The sequence below is a fragment of the Mirounga leonina genome, unplaced genomic scaffold (assembly GCF_011800145.1).
Source record: "Mirounga leonina isolate KUSES-001 unplaced genomic scaffold, KU_Mleo_1.0 Mir_166, whole genome shotgun sequence".
Taxonomy (NCBI): Eukaryota; Metazoa; Chordata; class Mammalia; order Carnivora; family Phocidae; genus Mirounga; species Mirounga leonina.
The window spans coordinates 7,819,854-7,841,105 of NW_023270418.1; the positions used below are offsets into that span (position 1 = coordinate 7,819,854).

The 21,252-nt window shown below is 40.2% G+C and overlaps 1 pseudogene; it reads left to right on the top strand.

Annotated features, from left to right (window-relative positions):
• LOC118016253 overlaps positions 1-20,993 on the top strand; it is a 64,688-nt pseudogene extending 43,695 nt beyond the window's left edge.
• Positions 20,994-21,252: the final 259 nt, after the last annotated feature.

Here is a 21,252-nt window from a genome sequence, read left to right on the forward strand (position 1 = left end):
AAAAAAAAAAAGAAGAAGAAGAAGGTAGCGGGAGGGGAAGAATGAAGCGGGGGAAATCGGAGGGGTAAACGAACCATGAGAGACGATAGACTCTGAAAAACAAACTGAGGGTTCTAGAGGGGAGGGGGGTGGGAGGATGGGTTAGCCTGGTGGTGGGTATTGAGGAGGGCACATTCTGCATGGAGCACTGGGTGTTGTGCACAAACAATGAATCATGGAACACTTCATCTAAAACTAATGATGTAATGTATGGGGATTAACATAAGAATAAAAAAAAAAAAAAGAACTAGAGTTCTCCAAAAATCACTGAAGGAAATGCTATACCGTTCAATTCACCAGCAAATTCTCCTTTATTAGTCATTAGTAGTAAACTTCAGCCAAGTCAAATAATTATAATTTGAAATAGGCATAGCCTGAAATAGTAGTGCTTTACTGCAAAAAATAAGGTTCACAACTAGCTTTACTACATCAGAGTGCTCCAACTTTGTCAAACAGAATTCTTTCTTTCTATAAACAACATTTTGTAATACTCCCTTTATCATTGTAAAATAAAATTCGTGGATGATGTTGCCTACCTACATATACATTTTTTAAAAGATCAATGATACCTTAACTGGAATATAATAGAAATAAAAGGAAACCATTTTAAAATAAATTAACATCTATGGCAATATGTAACTGTTTAGCTATCTACACTAGAACATCTACTGAAGAAAATCAGACCCTTGCTCTTATGCACAGAATCTCCAGGAAATGTGACAGCAACAAATACAGAATGATAAGGAGGTGTTGTATTGCTAACTCAAATATCCTGGGTGCTGTTGCCATCAATAATGTGATTTTTTCAAAGGGTCAACTACTCTTGGTAGAGTTCTACACCAGAGAAAGGACAGTCTTTTCTATTTAGGTGATGTTGCTTTGCGGGAAAAATCAGTCCATACTTTGTGTTTATATGTAGGATCAGTTCACTTTTAAGCTCAAATAATTATAAACAGATTGTTTGATTTATCTACAAGAAAGCCTACTTGGACATTCAAAATCATGCAGGACAGGGAAAATTTCTTCATACACAGGTTAGCCCACATAAAATGCAAGACATTTAGAATCCCTGGTCCCAGCCCACTGAAAGCCATCCCCCAGTAATTTGACAACCAAAATACCCCCACAAATTTTCAAAATTCTCCTCATGTTGCAGAACTATCTCCACTAAGAACCACGGAGATACAAGTTATCTTTTGGGTAGTAGCCAATTTTGTATTATAATCAAAGTATTCAGTTCTCAAAAAGAAAACTGGAAATAGAAAATTCATTGTCCTAACAATGTTTCCAGAAATTTCACAAGAGAAATATATGGGGCGTCCTTAAGCCATTATTTTCTCTATTTGGAAAATATGTTGATGTATAACTAAATCTAGTGCCCAATGGAAAATGTTACCTCTCTGTTTTTCTCTACAAAATCCTGGTCTCAACAATGAGAAAGAAACACACAAAGAACAGGGCAGGAATCACTAGTTATTGCTAGATTCCCAACCACCAAGCCTGGTGCAAAGTACATTGCATTTATTATCTCTTTAAAAGCAACGTGTAAGGAAGATATAATTTTCCTTTTTGGTGAGGTTATGGAGGCTGCTCGATCTGATAGGTCTGACTGATGCCAAACTCTGTACGGTTTTCCTTTGTCTTGAAGCACAGCAGGGGGGACAACAGCACAACACCAAGGATATGCCCAGTGTTCAAATCCTAATTCTATCACTGCTATAGGAAATTGAGCAAGTCACTTAGTCTCTTTGTGCTTCAGTTTACTCACCTGTAAAATGAGAATGATAGTAGTATCTATTTTCAGAGGATCATTATGAATGTTAAATGGATTAAAACACTTAAAACTGTGCCCAGTATATAGGAAAGTCACATAATTATTAACTATAATAATAATTATCATTTCTTTTTCAGATGCCTTAGCTAGTTTTGTACTTTCTTTCCCTGGGTCTAAGTTTATCTATCGAGGTCCACATTTCCCCCTTTGTTACAGATAATGTCTGTCACCACACCCCATTACACCAGATACTGCCTGTCACCACATCCCTGGGGCATTTCACAGTTCTGATGCAGCCTCTGTCTCTCCCATCCCTGCATCCCACTTCAGTACTTCCTTTTCAAAAAGGGTGCTGGCTCCAGACACATGAAAAGATGCTCAACATCACTGATAATCAGGGAAATGTAAATCAGAGCTACAATGAGATATCACCTCACACCTGTCAGAATGGCTAAAATCAACCATACAAGAAACAACAGGTATTGGCGAGGATGTGGAGGAAGGGGAACCCACTTGCACTGTGGTGGGAATGTCAACTGGTGTAGCAGCCACTCTGGGAACCAGTACTGAAGTTCCTCAAAAGGTTAAAAGTAGAACTACCCTATGATCCAGTGATTATACTATGAGGTATTTACCCAAAGAATACAAAAACACTAATTCAAAGGGATACGTGCACCCTGATGTTTATAGCATCATTATCTACAATAGCCAAATTATGGAAATAGTCCAAGTGTCCATTGACTGACTGATGAATGGATAAAGAAGAAGTGGTATATATATATATACAATGGAATATTACTTAGCCATCACAAAAAATGAAATCTTGCCATTTGCAATGATGTGGATGGAGCTAGAAAGTATTATGCTGAGACAAGTCAGAGAAAGACAAATACCATATGATTTACTAGTATGTGGAATTTAAGAAACAAAACAAATGAGCAAAGGGGGGAAAAAGAGAGAGAGAGAGCAAGGCAAACCAAGAAATAGACTCTTAACTACAGAGAACAAACTGATGATCACCAGAGGGCAGGTGGGTAGGGGGATGGGGAAATAGGTGATGGGGATTAAGGAATGCACTTGTGATGAGCACTGGGTGTTGTATGGAAGTGTTGAATCACTCTATTTGTACACCTGAAACTAATATTATACTGCATGTTCACTAACTGGAATTTAAATTAAAAGTTCTATAAAAAAGTACAAATTTTTAAAAATTAAAAAAAAAATTAAAAAATGGTGCTGGCTCTAGGAGGGTACATGGTATAGAGAAATGAGCTCCCATCTCTTTCTCTAACTTGCTGAGCAACCTTGGGCAAGTCACCTCAGTCCCCCAGGCCTCCACTTGTGCATTCTTAAAGCCCAGTGACCACTAAGATCCCTTTAAGCATCATTCACCTCCTCCCATCCCATCCCTACCTGGATGAGGGAGAATTTGGGAACTAGAGAAACTGACACTTCTCTTGTTAGAAGCCTTTGTGGGGTTCATTCATTCAGTATCTGGTTTTTAAATGGCCTCAGCTACTCCCAGAAGTCAGGGTTTGTCAGTCTATTAATCTGAACCCCAGCCAGGAGAATGACTGCTACAAAGGCAGAGAGGCACCTGCTCAAAGTGGAAACCAGGCCCTCAAACAGTCTGTTGGAAAGTGTGAAGCATTTAATGATTATTATCCTTTTTATTTGCACAGCACTCTGCCTTTTATACACACACACACGCACACTCACTCGCTCACACAGCTGTCAATCATCATAGCCCTTCTATGAGGAAAAGATTAGCGATCACCATCCAATTTTGCAGTTGAGAAAACTGAGGTACTGGGAGGTTATGTAGCGCACACATGATCCCCAAGTCAGGCTCTGCTGGGACCCAGGTCAGCTGACCACTGGCCAAATGTTCTTCGCACCACTGATAACAAGCAGTATGTTCAAATATTTCAGACATATCACTCAATCTTCACAACGGCCTTAAGAAATAGGTATTACCACCCCATTTGTAAACAAACTCAGAGCCCCACTAGACTTAAAAATCCCCCAGGCATGGGGCCTGTCACATTCTCAGTGAACTCCCCTAAAGTTAGCTAGATTGAAAATGTCAGATTTGGGACCACCGCCAGATTATCTCTCTGTCCAGCACATACCTCCAGAGCCCCTGGGCTGAGACCATGAGGCTCTACCTGTGTGTGCAAAGCAAACAGCCTCCTGGGCAGGAGGCTCTGGGAAGCAGAGGAAGACCTGTGTTTACTGATCACCTTCTTCCCAAGTGCAGGGTCTTTACACCCTTTACTGCATCCACTCCACCAGAATTGACCTCCCTAGAGTTCCTGAAGTAATGGATTCATCCAGTTGTCACATTTTAATTTATGTGTTATGAGTACTCTTGTCAAGATCTGGGGTGAGGACAATATATCAGGGATAACTTTTTGGGAAAAAGGAACGTTAACATATCATCTGAATTCCAAGATCCAGGCTGGATCGAAAGGAGTTCTTGAAACTGGCGGGAGATGGGCCTCAGTTCAGATTGAATGTCATTAAACCTCTACACGGTGCTGTCCCTACACAGGTGCTGCATTAAGCTCTGCCAACATAGAAATGAAGAAAGACCATCCCTGCCCTCATTCTAATAGGGAAGATGGATGGAAAGAAATATGAAGAAATGGAGGCAGCATGTCTTGTGTGCTCTGGAATCAGACAGCCTGGGTAGAATCTCTGCTCCAGCATTTCCTGTGTGACCTTGGGCACATTTCTGAACCTCTCTGTGCCTTAGTTGTTTCATCTGTAAAAGGGGAGATATGCTATTAGTCCTACATATGTATTACTTTTGCAAGGATTAAATGACTTATTACACGTGAAGTGTTTAGAACAATCCCTAGCACAGTGACAGAGATAAATCCAAGGCATGGGATAGGGAACGGTGAATTCTTTCCAGGGCAGTGGGGGTCAGGGATGACTTCCTGGGTTTGGAAGGATGACTAGGATTTTTTCCAGGAGATGGCAGAATGAGGGCAGCTGGTACTGGTACTACTACTAAGAAAAATAATTACCTTCTCTTGAGCACTTACTGTTTGCAAGCCCTGTGCTAGCACTTGGCATGGACTATCTCATTTAATTCTTGCAATAGTAATTCCATGAAACTAGTACTGTTATTACCATTGGAGAGATGAGAAAGTAGAGACCCAGATAGGTTAAGTAACTCACCCAAGGCCACACAGTTGAGCTGGTGTGTGACAGACAGAAGTAGGACTTGAAAATCCAGATGATGTTTGATGCCAGAACAAACATTTTACACCATTAAGCTATATTTTAGTGGTTCTCTGTCCCACTCACGATTACTAAAAGCAACTTTCCTCATTTCAGAGTTCGACCCTTTAGAACCTATGATTCAGTCATTTGCAGAGGTTGCCTGTCAGTCTGTCTGTACTCGGCCAGCTTGTCTCCTTGGCTGATAACTGTGGTGTGGAGAATGCTGGGCTGAGAGGGGACACCTAGTGACAGGAGAGCCTTCCAACTCTCCTCCCAGGCCCTGCTGCAGGCACCACCCGCCTCCCACCCTTTCTCTGAGCAACCCTGTGACGCCTGATGAAATAAAACCTGCCCCAACAGGAGTAAACTATGGGCATCTGCTTCCCTGGCACTTTTAGTCTAATTGCTGCCCAATGAATATAATAGCTTCCCCACTATCTTTTCAGCAACACAAGCTCCTGAAGCCATTCAGAAAGGGCTCAACACCAATAACACTCGTCCTACTGTCTGAAGGCTGAAATCCAATATCAGCCAGACGGTCCTAGTTTACAACTTGGTTTTCATCTCAACAACATCCCTTGGTCTTGAGTTTACTGCCCAGTTGCTAGACATCTGGAGCGGTCTGTGACATCCCCTTAATCTCTCTCCTGCTTCTCACATCCCAGGGCTGCTAAACTCAGGATAGGATCATATGGCTACTTTTTCGGCTGAGCAGCAGTTGCAAACTCTAGTTGAAACCCATTTTGTTGAGCTGCTACCTATTGACCTTGAAGAGGCAATTGGCTACAATCATTCCAGGTTTGAGTTTGGAGGCCAGATGGAGGGGTTCATCAAATTAGACCTGCTAATGCAGTTGGTAAATGTGGATCCAACACTGGAATGTGCCTGCATGTAGCACCTTGCCTTTATCCTAGGTCTGGCAAGGAGCCAAGAGAAAACCCAGCTCCTGAAAACTAACTCTCAGGTCCCTCAGTGTTTTGGTTATCTATTACAAGGAAACAAAACAGACCACTCCAGAACTTAGTGGCTTGAAACAACAGATATTTTGTTTTTGTTATTTCTCACATTCTTGTGGGTCCACTGGACTCAACAAAGCAGTTCATCTGCTGTCTCGCCTGGGGTCTCTCATGTGGCTGCAATCAAATAGTGGCTGGGCTGAAGTCATCTGGAATATCCAAGGTAACACCTCTCATGTCTGGTGCCTTGGCAGGGTGCGCTGGAAGACTGGGCTCAGCTGGGACCCTGGGGCAGGTAAGGCCCATCTCTCTGTACAGTCTCGGGGCCTTCCTTTCTACATGGAGTCTTCATGAAATCTGAGTAGCTGGACTTACTACGTCATGGCCCAGGGGTTCCAAAAGTAGAAGTTGTCAGTCCTTATAGGCTCAGAACTGGCACAGTGTCGCTTCTGCTACATTCTACTGGTGAAAGTCATAGGGCCAGCCCATATTCAGGGAGGGAATTTACAAGAGTGAGAATATTGCATGATTGATTCAGTGGAAGCCATCTTTGGAGAGTAGCTATTACACTCTCCAGAGTGTATGCATCCACCAATATAAACAAGTGCAGAACCACAGTCCCTTATGTAAGTATACGTTCATCTTTTTACACAGCTGCCATTTGTTTTGTGTTTACCATAGGTTAGCCACAATGCTAAATGGGTTATATCACAGTCTCTTTCAGGCTCACAAAAACTGAGAGCTGGTCATTAGTACCACTATGTTACAAATGAACAAACTAAGACCAGAGAGGTTGAGTAAACCTCTCTAAGTTATCCAGCTAGTAACTGGTAGAGCTAGGGTTAAATCTAAGATCTGTATGCCTGCAAAAATCTGTTTGTTTTTCATATACACAGACACAAGTCACAGTGTTGTCCTTTCTTATCATTCTGGTACAGTAAAAAGCCACACTTGGCCAAGCTGAGGCTGTTGGTGTTTTGCCTGAGAGCCCAAGGATGTGGAGGGTGAATGTGGCTACATGCTCAAAAGATGTCGCTCTAGGCTTGTCAGGCTTTCCACACTGGGTTCCTGCCATCCTACACTTGTATGCTTTTGATGAACTCAGGTCCTGGGCAGAAGACCTTTGGTTCTGGTTAGTGTATTCTTGCTGCTGTCCTGAACCTGTGAAGTCAGCTCCTTGGCTAGATCCTGACCATTACTGCCCGGCTTTCCCAGGCTTTGACCCCTCTCATCGTTACCTGGGTCCTTAATCCCTACTACTAGCCATTCCAAAGTATAGGATTTTCCTGCCCAGACCTGAGCTACCTGCCTGATTTACCTGACTTTGATGAACTTGATCCATACCCATTTAACCAGATAGACCTCTGTTTCTGGTCTACTTGGATCTGTTCTTTCTTTCCTTCCTTGCTCGGTCAGTAGTTGTTTATTGAGGGCATTTCATGTCTGAGGTCTTATTCCAGGCACTGGAGATGTGGCAGGGACCAAATTGACATGTATCCTGTCCTCATGACCTTTCAATTCAAGTCTGGGGGACAATGAATAAATAAGCAAAATTATGAATGCTTATGAAAAAACAGGAAGAAAAGGAAGTGCAAGAAGATAATTTAGTATGCATGAAAAGAGGGTGTTCTAAACAAGGCTGTTGAGAAGGCCTTCTCTGAGGAGGGGATACTGGAGCAGAGCCAGGATCCTTCTGGATAAGAAGGAACCAGCCTGTGGGAGGCTGAAAAAGTGATCATTTTAGGCAGAGGGAACACTAAGTACAAAGGAAAAGAGGTTGACATATTAGGAGCCATGCCAGTGGGGTTGTAGAGGAGTGGGGGAGGAGAGAATGATCACACTTTGCAGGTTCCAACATGCTGATCTTCCATCCTAAATTTCATTGGGATGAAAGTTGTCTACAACAGAGAACACTCAGGGACAGCTGAGCTCCTCTAGGCTGGGTTGAAGACCCTTCCTATCTGATTTCACTTTCTATAGTTCCCACTTAGTTGCTTTTATAAAATTGTTTTGATTTTTCCTATTTGTCTGTCTCCTTTATTAAATTGTGAATTATTCCCTCTCTTCCTACAAAATGTTCACCACAATGTCTGTTCAGTAAATATTTGTTGACAGAAGGAAAAAAGGCATGAAAGAAGGACACATGTTTGGTAATTAACCTTTTCCAATCCTGTCATTTGTCATCTCTGGTTTTACAAATCAAGTTTCATAAAATTAACCATCTCATTTCTGAGTATTCGCAAGGTTGTTAGCAAAACTTTCAGATGAGCTGGCAGCTAGTTTCTCTACTTTGTTTTTACTTTTTCTACTTCTTAGAAAGATGCTGAGATTCTGACATGTGATACAGAATGAGAATAATCATTTATTCTTCCTAAACTCCCCAATTGTGGAGAACTTTCATGCAAAGTCCCAGCTCTGTCCATCACTTCTGGAGCCAGTCTATGGTCCTTTACTACTTGCTGAACAGTAGTGGATTTCAATCTTTCCCTCTGGATCTTTCCACCTATATTGAGACTTCCTATCCCTTCCTAAAGGCAGAAGTTTCATGGAGAGCAGAGAAGGAGAATTTGACTAAGGCCAATTTGATTTCGGTTAATTGGATGAGTGAAGATCTAGTTCAAATCAAGGATCAAAGTGGGGCTTTGTATTCTTCACAAATTTCACAGCAATGCTACTTCTTCATAAAACTATGAAAGTCAACTCAACAAATACTTACTGAGCACATTTTGTCCCGAGTACTGAGCATATAATGGTAAACATGATAGACACAACCCATACCCAAATTAGAAAAGAGGTAGTAACTACAAAGAATGGAAAAATTCCACAGTGCTATGGAGAGGCATAGGATGAGCACATAGCCCTGTGAATCAGTCAGGGTAGGCCAGGTTATGCTGTGGCAAAAAAAAAAAAAAAAAAAAAAAATCCACAAATTTCAATGGCTTAACACAATAGGGATTTGTTTCTCATTCATAGTACAAGTCCAAAGCAGGCTGGCAAGGGATCCAAGCTAATGGAGCAACCAGTAATAACAGAGGGAATACAGCTCAGGAGGGTCTTGAACTACCAATGAAATGCTATAGCCTGGAAATGATACATGTCACTTCTTATCAGAACACATTAGCTAAATCCAGTCACAGTTCTACCTAAACAGAAGGGGTCCAGGACCCCTCCTACGTGCACAGGAAATGATGTCTAAGCTGAAGGATGAGTAGGAGTAAGGTAGAAAGGAAAACATGAGATTTCAGGCAGGGTGAAGAGCAGGAAGAATAACTTGGGGGCAAAGAAGAGAATATTATTTTGGAGGACATAGTGTGGAGAATGAAGGGTGGGGAAGAAAAAAAGGATCCTTGGTCTTTACTGTAGGATTTAAAACATCATAGATATCTCTCATACGAAAGAAACAGCCTTCAATAAATCAGTTGACAACTCATTCATTCACTCACTTAAATCAGGTATGTACCCTTTCCAATCTTATTTTATCTCAAGGACTTTTAGTTGTTCTTCCAGTATTCCTTCAATGGTTTTATCATATTCTCTGTGTGGGCAGATGGCTATGAAAATACTTAGCAATTTCTTCAATGCTAACTCCATGACTTTATTACAATATTTTACTCAACAAAGAACTTTAGAAACAAGTTTAACCTCCATTAGTCACAAAGAAATTATCAGAATTCAAGAAAGTAAGAGAGGAAAGTGATCTCTCTGAGTGAATGACCACCTTAAATATCTGCAAACCAAGCCCTATGCAGATACAAGTAATAGAACTCATCTTCTGAACAGGGATTTAACCGATCTATGATTTTATGGGGCCACCAGGTAATTTCCATAGGCTTGCATCAGAAGAACAAGAAATTCCAGAAAATAATATCTCACTGAAGAATTTCAGTATATTTATTCAGTCTTTCTTTTATTAAATACTTACCGAGAACATGCTGTATACCAGACCTAGGCACTGAAAATACAGTCGTGAACAAAACAAAGTCCCTGCCCCCACATGGAACTGACAATCTAGTGAGGGAGACAGATAATGAATGAATAAATATGTATTGCATCAGATGGCGGTAAGTGCCAGGGATAAAAATAAAGTAGGGTAAGGAACATAGGGACTCCAAGAATGGTTAGGGAAGGCCTCTAACATGATCTTAAGGGAATGAAGAAGGATATCTGAGAGAACAGCTAAGAGAAGGCAAAGGAAAAGACAAGAGCAAAAAGCCTTGGAAGAGAATCATCCTTGGAATGCTCACAGAACCACAGAATATGGCTAGAGCAGTGTAAGCCATGAGGAAAAAAGTAAGAGATATTTCTAAGAGATAGGAGAGGGAGACAGATAATGTCTCTTCACTGTAAGGATTTTTGCTATAAGTCAGAGTGAAGTAGAAAGCTGGTGAAGGATTTTGAGCAAAGAGTGGTATGACGTGATTTGGGTTTCAAAAGTATGACTCTCGCTGCTGTGTTGAGAACAGAATTGGGGGCCTTCAAGGATGAAAACAAAGATCAACAAAACTAAAAGGCAACCTACAGAATGGAAGAAGATATTTGCAAATAACATACAATGAAGGGCTAGTAACCAAAATATATAAAGAAATCCTACAACTCGATACAAAAAACCCAAATTATCCAATTAAAAAATGGGCAGAAGACATGAAGAGACATTTCTTAAAAGAAGACATCCAGATGGCCAACAGACAAATGAAAAGATGCTCAATATCACTCATCATCAGGGAAATGCAAATCAAAACTAATATGAGATATCACCTAACATCTGTTAGAATGGCAAAATCAACAACATGAGAAACAACAGATGCTGGTGAGGATATGGAGAAAGGGGAACCTTCTTACACTGTTGGTGGGAAATCAACTTGATGGAGCCACTGTGTTGAGTATGTAGCTCCCTCAAAAAATTAAAATAGAACTACGCTATGATCTAGGAATTGCACTACTGGGTATTTACCTCCCTCAAAATACAAAACACTAATTCAAAGGTATACATGCAACTCTATGTTTATAGCAGCATTATTTACAATAGCCAAATTATGGAAGCAGCCCAAGTGTTCACTGATAGATGAATGGATAAAGAAGAGTGGCATATATATACAATGGAATATTATTTAGCCATTGAAAAGAATGAAATTGTGCCATTTACAACAACATGGATAGAGCTAGTGAATATAATGCTAAGCAAAATAAGTCTGTCAAAGACAAATACCATATGATCTCACTCATATGTGGAATTTAAGAAACAAAACAAAGGAACAAAGGGAAAAAAAAGAGAGAGAGAGGCAAACCAAGAATCAGACTCTTAACTATAGAGAACAAACTGATGGTTACCAGAGGGGAGGTGGGTGGGGGGATGAGTGAAATAGGTGATGGTGATAAAAGAGTGCACTTATCATGATGAAAAACAAATAAAGTAAAATTATTTTTAAAAAGAGAATGAAAACAAAGAGATTCCTTGGATCTATTCTAGATGAGAAATAATTGCAATTGGCCTAGGATAGTAGCAGTGGGTGTAGTGATGAGTGGTCAGATTCTGGTTCTATTCTGAAGGAAAAGCAGAGTATCTGATACGGGATTAGATATGGTGTGTGAGGGAAAGAGTAATGTATGACCCCAAGGTTTCCATCCTGAGCAACTGGAAGGATGAAATTGTCATTTACTGAAATGGGAAAAGATAAGAGCCCAATTTTTGACATGTGAAATGTAAAATGTCTATTAGACAATCAAGTCAAAATATTAGGTAGGTAGCTGGATATATGAGTCTAGATGTCTGGGATGTGACCAGTCTGGAAATGTGTATGTAGCTAAAGGAAAAGCATTGTGTAACTCTTAGGTGAACTAGTTATACTTTAGATTTTATACTGTTCTTTACTAGATTAGAGTTTATGAGAAGGAAGCAGAATGTTGCAGGGGAACAAAGTTCTCCAAAAGAGTTAAAAGTAGTTCTTATACTACAACACTGGGAACACTGAGATATTGATTTCTTGAGGTCAGTGAGTGAAGACTGGTATTTGAATAGCTCAAAATTAACTGAAATATATTTTTCTAAACTTGGTCAAGACCAGCACACCTCAGACCATTCCATTTTATTCCATTCCACAACTTGCCAAGCACTATCATCTATAAAGATGAAGTTTATAAATTTTTGCTTCAAGAAACTCAGGATTAGAGGGAATCCACAGCAGACCTTGAAGTAGGTGCAGGATGAAGCAAGAGGGCGACCATAGCCAACTCTTCTTCCGTGGTCTCCAGAGCCACTCCCATGAGAAGATGAAGCTGCGAAAGAGAAAATCAACTTTGTACCTCAGCCCCCAGAAGAGCACTGAGTGCCACAGAGATTTGGATTCCTAGATTTGCCCAAGCACTTCTGTCTGCTACAGAAGACATCAGACTCTCCTCAATAATGAAGCAACTAGAAAATCAGCAAATGGCAAGATGGGTATTTTTTTGCCAGTTATGCTCTGGGTTCACATGGTATTGCTTGTAAGAACTCTTACAAACACCATGGAAACTGTTCTCACTATAATTGCTCTTTTTTACTATCCTTTGGAAGGTTCAAAGTCTATGAACAGTGTCAAATACTTGTCCCTGGTGGCACTTACCTTCATAATTCGTCCCACAGCTATCATTCCATGGATACCTTTGGTCTTCAGACATTTCTAGCAAGAACAGAAAAAGCTTGAACTTATTCTGCAACAGTTTTTACCTATAGGATTTGTCACTTTGAGTTTGTCTCTGATAATTGATCTTTTTTTTTTTTTTTTTTTTTTTTTTTGGTCAATGGACCCTATTTCACTATAACTTTTTGAAATTTAATGTGCTTCAGAATTTGGGAACATTTTATGGTTCTCATCCATGGAATTGGTATTTCACTCAAGGATTTCCAGATGTCTGGGGTACCCACCCTTCTTTTTCTTTTTTAAATTTTTTATTGTTATGTTAATCATCATATATTACACATTAGTTTTTTCCCCTTTTTAATTGTTATGTTAATCCCCATACATTACATCATTAGTTTTAGATGTAGTGTTCCATGATTCATTGTTTGTGCCTAACACCCAGGGCTCCATGCAGAACGTGCCCTCTTTAATACCCATCACCAGGCTAACACATCCTCCCACCCCCCTCCCCTCTAGAACCCTCAGTTTGTTTTTCAGATTCCATCGTCTCTCATGGTTCATCTCCCCCTCCAATTTCCCCCCCTTCATTCTTCCCCTCCTGCTATCTTCTTTTTTTATTTTTATTTTTTCCTTAACATATATTGCATTATTTGTTTCAGAGGTACAGATCTGTGATTCAACAGTCTTGCACAATTCACAGCGCTCACCATAGCACATACCCTCCCCAATGTCTATCACCCAGCCACACCATCCCTCCCACCCCACTCCCACTCCAGCAACCCTCAGTCTGTTTCCTGAGATTAAGAATTCCTCATATCAGTGAGGTCATATGATACATATCTTTCTCTGATTGACTTATTTCACTCCAGTTCCATCCACGTCATTGCAAATGGCAAGATTTCATTCCTTTTGATGGCTGCATAATATTCCATTATATATATACACCACATCTTCTTTATCCATTCATCTGTCGATGGACATATTGGCTCTTTCCACAGTTTGGCTATTGTGGACATTGCTGCTATACACATTGGGGTGTACGTACCCCTTCGGATCCCTACATTTGTTTCTTTGGGTACTCACCCTTCTTTTGTTTTTTTTTTTTTTAATTTTTTATTGTTATGTTAATCACCATACATTAAATCATTAGTTTTTGATGTAGTGTTCCATGTTCCAGTAGTGCAATTGCTGGATCGTATGGTAGCTCTATTTTCAACTTTTTGAGGAACCTCCATACTGTTTTCCAGAGTAGTTGCACCAGCTTGCATTCCCACCAACAGTGTAGGAGGGTTCCTCTTTCTCCGCATCCCCGCCAACATCTGTCATTTCCTGACTTGTTAATTTTAGCCATTCTGACTGGTGTGAGGTGGTATCTCATTGAGGTTTTGATTTGGATTTCCTTGATGCTGAACAATGTTTAGCACTTTTTCATGTGTCTGTTGGTCCTCTGCATGTCTTCTTTGGAAAAATGTCTATTCATGTCTTCTGCCCATTTCTTGATTGGATTCTTTGTTCTGTGGGTGTTGAGTTTGATGAGTTCTTTATAGATTTTGGATACTAGCCCTTTATCTGATATGTCATTTGCAAATATCTTCTCCCATTCTGTCGGTTGTCTTTTGGTTTTGTTGACTGTTTCTTTTGCTGTGCAAAAGCTTTTTATCTTCCCAATAGTTCATTTTTGCCCTTGCTTCCCTTGCCTTAGGTGATGTTCCTAGGAAGAAGTTGCTGTGGCTGAGGACGAAGAGGTTGCCACCTGTGTTCTTCTTTAGGATTTTGATGGACTCCTGTCTCACATTGAGGTCTTTCAACCATTTGGAGTCTATTTTTGTGTGTGGTGTAAGGAAATGGTCCAGTTTCATTCTTCTGCATGTGGCTATCCAATTTTCCCAACACCATTTGTTGAAGAGACTGTCTTTTTTCCATTGGACATTTTTTCCTGCTTTGTCGAAGATTAGTTGACCATAGAGTTGAGGGTCCATTTCTGGGCTCTCTATTCTGTTCCATTGATCTTTGTGTCTGTTTTTGTGCCAGTACCATACTGTCTTGATGATGACAGTTTTGTAATAAAGCTGGAAGTCCGGAATTGTGATGCCACCAGCTTTGCTTTCTTTTTTAACATTCCTATGGCTATTCGGGATCTTTTCTGGTTCCATACAAATTTTAGGATTATTTGATCCATTTATTGAAAAAAGTGGATGGTATTTTGATGGGGATTGCATTGAATGTGTAGATTGCTCTAGGTAGCATTGACATCTTCACAATATTTGTTCTTCCAATCCATGAGCATGGAAAAATTTTCCATTTCTTTGTGTCTTCCTCAATTTCTTTCATGAGTATTTTATAGTTTTCTGAGTGCAGATTCTTTGCCTCTTTGGTTAGATTTATTCCTAGGTATCTTATGGTTTTGGGTATAATTGTAAATGGGATTGACTCCTTAATTTCTCTTTCTTCTGTCTTGTTGTTGGTGTATAGGAATGCCACTGATTTCTGTGCATTGATTTTATATCCTGCGACTTTATTGGATTCCTGTATGAGTTCTAGCAGTTTTGGGGTGGAGTCTTTTGGGTTTTCCACATAAAGTATCACATCATCTGCAAAGAGTGAGAGTTTGACTTCTTTGCCGATTTGGATGCCTTTTATTTCTTTTTGTTGTCTGATTGCTGTGGCTAGGACTTCTAATACTATGTTGAATAGCAGTGGTGATAGTGCACATCCCTGCTGTGTTCCTGACCTTAGGGGGAAAGCTCTCAGTTTTTCCCCATTGAGTATGATATTCGCTGTGGGTTTTTCATAGATGGCTTTTATGATATTGAGGTATGTACCCTCTATCCCTATACTCTGAAGAGTTTTGATCAAGAAAGGATGCTGTACTTTGTCAAATGCTTTTTCTGCATCTATTGAGAGGATCATACAATTCTTGTTCTTTCTTTTGTTAATGTATTGTATCACATTGATTGATTTGTGGATGTTGAACCAACCTTGCAGCCCAGGGATAAATCCCACTTGGTCATGGTGAATAATCCTTTTAATGTACTGTTGGATCCTATTGGCTAGTATTTTGGTGAGAATTTTTGCATCCATGTTCATCAAGGATATTGGTCTGTAATTCTTTTTGATGGGGTCTTTGTCTGGTTTTGGGATCAAGGTAATGGTGGCCTCATAAAACGAATTTGGAAGTTTTCCTTCCATTTCTATTTTTTGGAGCAGTTTCAGAAGAATAGGTATTAATTCTTCTTGAAATGTTTGGTAGAATTCCCCTGGGAAGCCATCTGGCCCTGGGCTTTTGTTTGTTGGGAGATTTTTGATGACTGCTTCAATTTCCTTAGTGGTTATAGGTCTGCTCAGGTTTTCTATTTCTCCTTGGTTCAGTTTTGGTAGTTGATACATCTCTAGGAATGCATCCATTTCTTCCAGATTATCTAATTTGCTGGCATATAGTTGCTCATAATATGTTCTTATAATTGTTTGTATTTCTTTGGTAATGGTTGTGATTCAATATTTTGTTGATTTGGGTCATTTCTCTTTTCTTTTTGATAAGTCTTGCCAGGGGTTTATCAATCTTGTTAATTCTTTCAAAGAACCAGCTCCTAGTTTTGTTGATCTGTTCTACTGTTCTTTTGGTTTCCATTTCATTGATTTCTGCTCTGATCTTTATTATTTCTCTTCTCCTGCTGGGTTTAGGCTTTATTTGCTGTTTTTTCTCCAGCTCCTTTAGGTGTAGGGTTAGGTTGTGTATTTGAGACCTTTCTTATTTCTTGAGAAAGGCTTGTATTGCTATACACTTTCCTCTTAGGACTGCCTTTGCTGCATCCCAAAGATTTTGAACAGTTGTGTTTTCATTTTCATTGGTTTCCATGAATTTTTAAAATTCCTCTTTAATTTCCTGGCTTACCCATTCATTCTTTAGTAGGATGCTCTTTAGCCTCCATGTATTTGAGTTCTTTCTGACTTTCCTCTTATGATTGAGTTCTAGTTTCAAAGCATTATGGTCTGAAAATATGCAGGGAATATTCCCAATCTTTTGGTACCGGTTGAGACTTGATTTCTGACCTAGGATGTGATCGATTCTGGAGAATGTTCCATGGGCACTAGAGAAGAATGTATATTCCATTGCTTTGGGATGGAATGTTCTGAATATGTCTGTGAAGTCCATTTGGTCCAGTGAGTCATTTAAAGTCTTTATTTCCTTGTTGATCTTTTGCTTAGATGATCTGTCCATTTCAGTGATGGGGGTGTTGAAGTCCCCCACTATTATTGTGTTGTTGTCAATGTGTTTCTTTGCTTTTGTTTTTAATTGGATTTCATAATTGGCTCCTCCCATGTTAGGGGCATAGATATTTACAATTGTTAAATCTTCTTGTTGGATAGACCCTTTAAGTAGGATATAGTGTCCTTCCTCATCCCTTATTACAGTTTTTGGTTTAAAATCTAATTTGTCTGATATAAGGATTGCCACCCCAGCTTTCTTTTGCTGTCCATTAGCATGGTAAATGGTTTTCCACCCACTTACTTTCAATCTGGGGGTGTCTTTGGGTCTAAAATGAGTCTCTTGCAGACAGCATATCTATGGGTCTTGTTTTTTAATCCAATCTGTTATCCTGTGTCTTTTGATTGGGGCATTGAGCCCATTTACATTCAGGGTAACTATTGAAAGATAGGAATTTAGTGCCATTGTATTGCCTGTAAGGTGACTGTCACTGTATATTGTCTGTGTTCCTTTCTGGTCTATGTTGCTTTTAGGCTCTCTCTTTGCTTAGAGGACCGCTTTCAATATTTCTTGTAGGGCTGGTTTCATGTTTGCAAATCCGTTTAGTTTTTGTTTGTCCTGGAAGCTTTTTATCTCTCCTTCTATTTTCTTTTTTTTTTTTTAAGATTTTATTTATTTATTTGAGAGAAAGAATGAGATAGAGCGAGCATGAGAGGGGGGAGGGTCAGAGGGAGAAGCAGACCCCCTGCCGAGCAGGGAGCCTGATGCGGGACTCGATCCTGGGATTCCAGGATCATGACCCGAGCCGAAGGCAGTCGCCCAACCAACTGAGCCACCCAGGCGCCCTCTCCTTCTATTTTCAGTGACAGCTTAGCTGGATATAGTATTCTCGGCTGCATATTCTTCTCATTTAGTACTCTGAATATATTATGCCAATCCTTTCTGGCCTGCCAGGTCTCTGTGGGTAGGTCTGTTGCCAATCTAATGTTTCTACCATTGTAGGTTACATATCTCTTGTCCTGAGCTGCTTTCAGGGTTTTCTCTTTGTCTCTGAGACTCATAAGTTTTACTATTAGATGTCGAGGTGTTGACCTATTTTTATTGATTTTGAGAGGGGTTCTCTGTGCCTCCTGGATTTTGATGCCTGTTTCCTTCCCCAAATTAGGGAGGTTCTCTGCTTTAATTTGCTCCAATATACCTTCTGCCCCCCTCTCTCTTTCTTCTTCTTCTGGGATCCCAGTTATTCTAATGTTTTGTCTTATGGTATTGCTTATCTCTAGAATTCTGCCCTCGTGATTCAGTAGTTGTTTATCTCTCTTTTTCTCAGCTTCTTTATTTTCCATCATTTGGTCTTCTATATCACTGATTCTCTCTTCTGCCTCATTTATCCTAGCAGTCAGTGCCCCCATTTTTTACTGCACCTCATTAATAGCCTTTTTGATTTCAACTTGGTTAGATTTTAGTTCTTTTATTTCTCCAGAAAGGGTTTCTCTAATAACTTCCATGTTTTTTTCAAGCCCAGCTAGTATCTTTAAAATCATGATTCTGAACTCTAGTTCCGACATCCTACTAATGTCCGTATTGAGTATGTCTCTGGCAGTCGGTACTATCTCTTGTTCTTTTTGTTGAGGTGATTTTTTCCATCTTATCATTTTGTCCAGAGGAAAATAGATGAATGAGAGAACAAAATGCTAACAGGGTATTAATGTCTCCAGAAAATATACTCTAAACAAATCAGAAAAGACCTGAAACCAGGGAAAAGAAAGGGAAAGAAAAAAAAAAAAAGAAAAAGAAAAAGAAAAAGATAAAAACAAACAAGAACAGAACAAAACAAAAAAAACCAGAATATGATCAAATATGATCAGGCTGGTGCATAGATCAGTGGCACACACTAGATTTTGGGTGTATTTTGGTCTGTTAGAAGAAAGTGTGTCCCAAAATTTTAAAGAAAGAAAAACTTATATATGTACAAAAATAAGGGTTGATACGATGAAGGGATGGAATATGACTATAAAGATGAAAATTATAAAAAATTTTATAAAAGGAATTGATAAGAAGTTGTTTGAAAAAAGAAAGAAGAGGATTTAAAAAAGAAAAAGAAAAAAAAAGGGAGAGAATGTGATCAGGCAGGAGACTAGAACAAAGCCATACACTAGAGATTTAGGGTATTTTGATCTGTTAGAAGAAACTGTATCTCCAAATTTTATAGAGAGAACAACTTATATATATATATATGCCAAAAATAAGGGTAAGTACTATGAAGGGATAGAATATGACTCTAAAAATGAAAAATAAAAAAAATTTTTTTAAAGGGATTGATAAGATGTTGGTTGAAAAAAGGAAAAAGAAAAATTCAAAAAAAAAAAAAAAAGACAGTTAAAAATAATTAACTTTGAAAGACTAAAGAATCATGGTAAAAAAGCCATGGATTCTATGTGTAGTATTCCCCTAGTGCTGGAGTTCTGCCGTTCTCATTGATTGGTAAACTTGGTCTTGGCTGGCTGTTCTCGCTGATCTTCTGGGGGAGGGGCCTGTTGCTGTGGTTCCCAAATGTCTTTTCCAGAGGCAGAATTGCCCCACCCTTGCCAGTCCAGGCTAAGTAATCTGCTCAGGTTTGCTCTCGGGAGCTTTTGTTTCCTGCAAGCTTTCCGTACAGCTTTGGAGGACAAGAGTGAAAATGGCGGCCTCCCAATCTCTGCCCTGAGGAACCGAGAACTCAGGGCCCCACTCCTCAGTGAGCCCCCAGAGAAAAGCAGTCAATCACTCCCGTCTCCCTGGTCTCCGGCTGCACTCCGTGCTCACCCAGCCTGTGACCGAGCATTTCTATCTCTGGCACCCGACCCCGGGTGGAGTCTCCAAACCCAGCAGATCCCTGTGGTGCACTCCTGTGCCACTCCTCCCAGGGGAGGAAGGGGAGTCTCCCTGGATCTGCCGCTTGTTGGGTCCCTGCTGGAGGAGCAGGGGCCCGACTGTGCCGCGGATCACAGTTTATGGCAACCCCAAGCTGAGAGCCCGCGCCCTGGCTCCGTCTCTGCAGCCGGCTTCCCCACTCCGATCCCTGGGAGCTCTGCCGCATTCAGGCACCCCTGGTCTTTCTGTGACCCTGAGGGTCCTGAGACCACACTGTCCCACAAGGGTTCCACCCCCCGCTTAGCCATCGGAGTGACATCCCTCAGCGGAGCCGACTTCTAAAAGTTCCGATTTTGTGCTCCACTGCTCTCTCACTTGCCAGAAGCGGCCGATGGAGGTCCCCTCCCCCTCTCATCTATCCTCCCGAATATCGCCTCGGATTCACTTCTCTGCACGTCCTACCTTCCGGAAAGTGGTCGCTTTTCTGTTCAGGGAGTTGCTGCTATTCTTTTCTTCGATCTCCTGTTGAGTTCGTAGGTGTTCAGAATGGTTTGATCCCCATCCAGCTGAATTCCTAGGACCAGACGAAATCCAGGTCTCCTACTCCTCCACCATCTTGCTCCGCACCCCCTCACCCTTCTTTATTCATGGCTGCTTTCTGGCCCCAAATAGGTACCAAATTACTTTTGGTAACTGTGCTGTGGACACTGCTAGTTTATAGCATGTTGAGCCACAAAGAATTCAGGTTTAGCTATCCAGTCTTACCGTTTTGTATGGTGTTTTGTGGGTACTTACTAAACCACCCGAAAACATTGAAGAAACCAGCTCTCAGTTTCCTGTTTTTATCGAATATGCTCCTCACCTTCTATACTGGTTTAGTTCATCAGTGAGGTACTCTTGATGTCATGACTCATATTCAAGAACTCTGTTACAATAATCCCAATAAATCTTCAGCTTCCATATTTATAATGATGCCTTGCCACTCTACTCCTTATCATAGCCATGTCCACTACTCACTTCCAGTGAGATTTCTCCAATGTCCCCCAGAGCTGACTGGAAAAAGTCAGTACCTTAATGAAGCAGATATCTTCTATCTGAATCCCTTAAACTGGTTAAAGAGTTTCACAATGACTCAACATTGCCTACTCACTTGATCATCTTCAGCATTTCAGAGGAGGAAATAAGTGCTTTTCCTAATTTCAAGCAACTATGAGAGAACAGCTGTGTTCTTCCACATTCACTTGTCAGAAGGTTGAACTGGAATTCACATATATGTCTATGAATGGAAATTAAAAGGGACACTCAACAGAAGATAAACTGCGTTTAAATCTTTCCTAAAGAAATAGACATTGCTGGGCACAAATATTCAGATGCTGCATAAATATGCCCATAAACACTGGGTGAGATTCGTGGAACTAGCAAAAAGCCACTGAACTTCTTTACCAAATATCACTACTGAGGAAATGTATGGAAAATATCACAAAGTATAAAATATATTAATACAAATGCCAGATTTTAAACAAAGACCTTTAGTTTTCCTCAGAAAAAGAAAAAAGAAACTCAGGATTAAGTGGC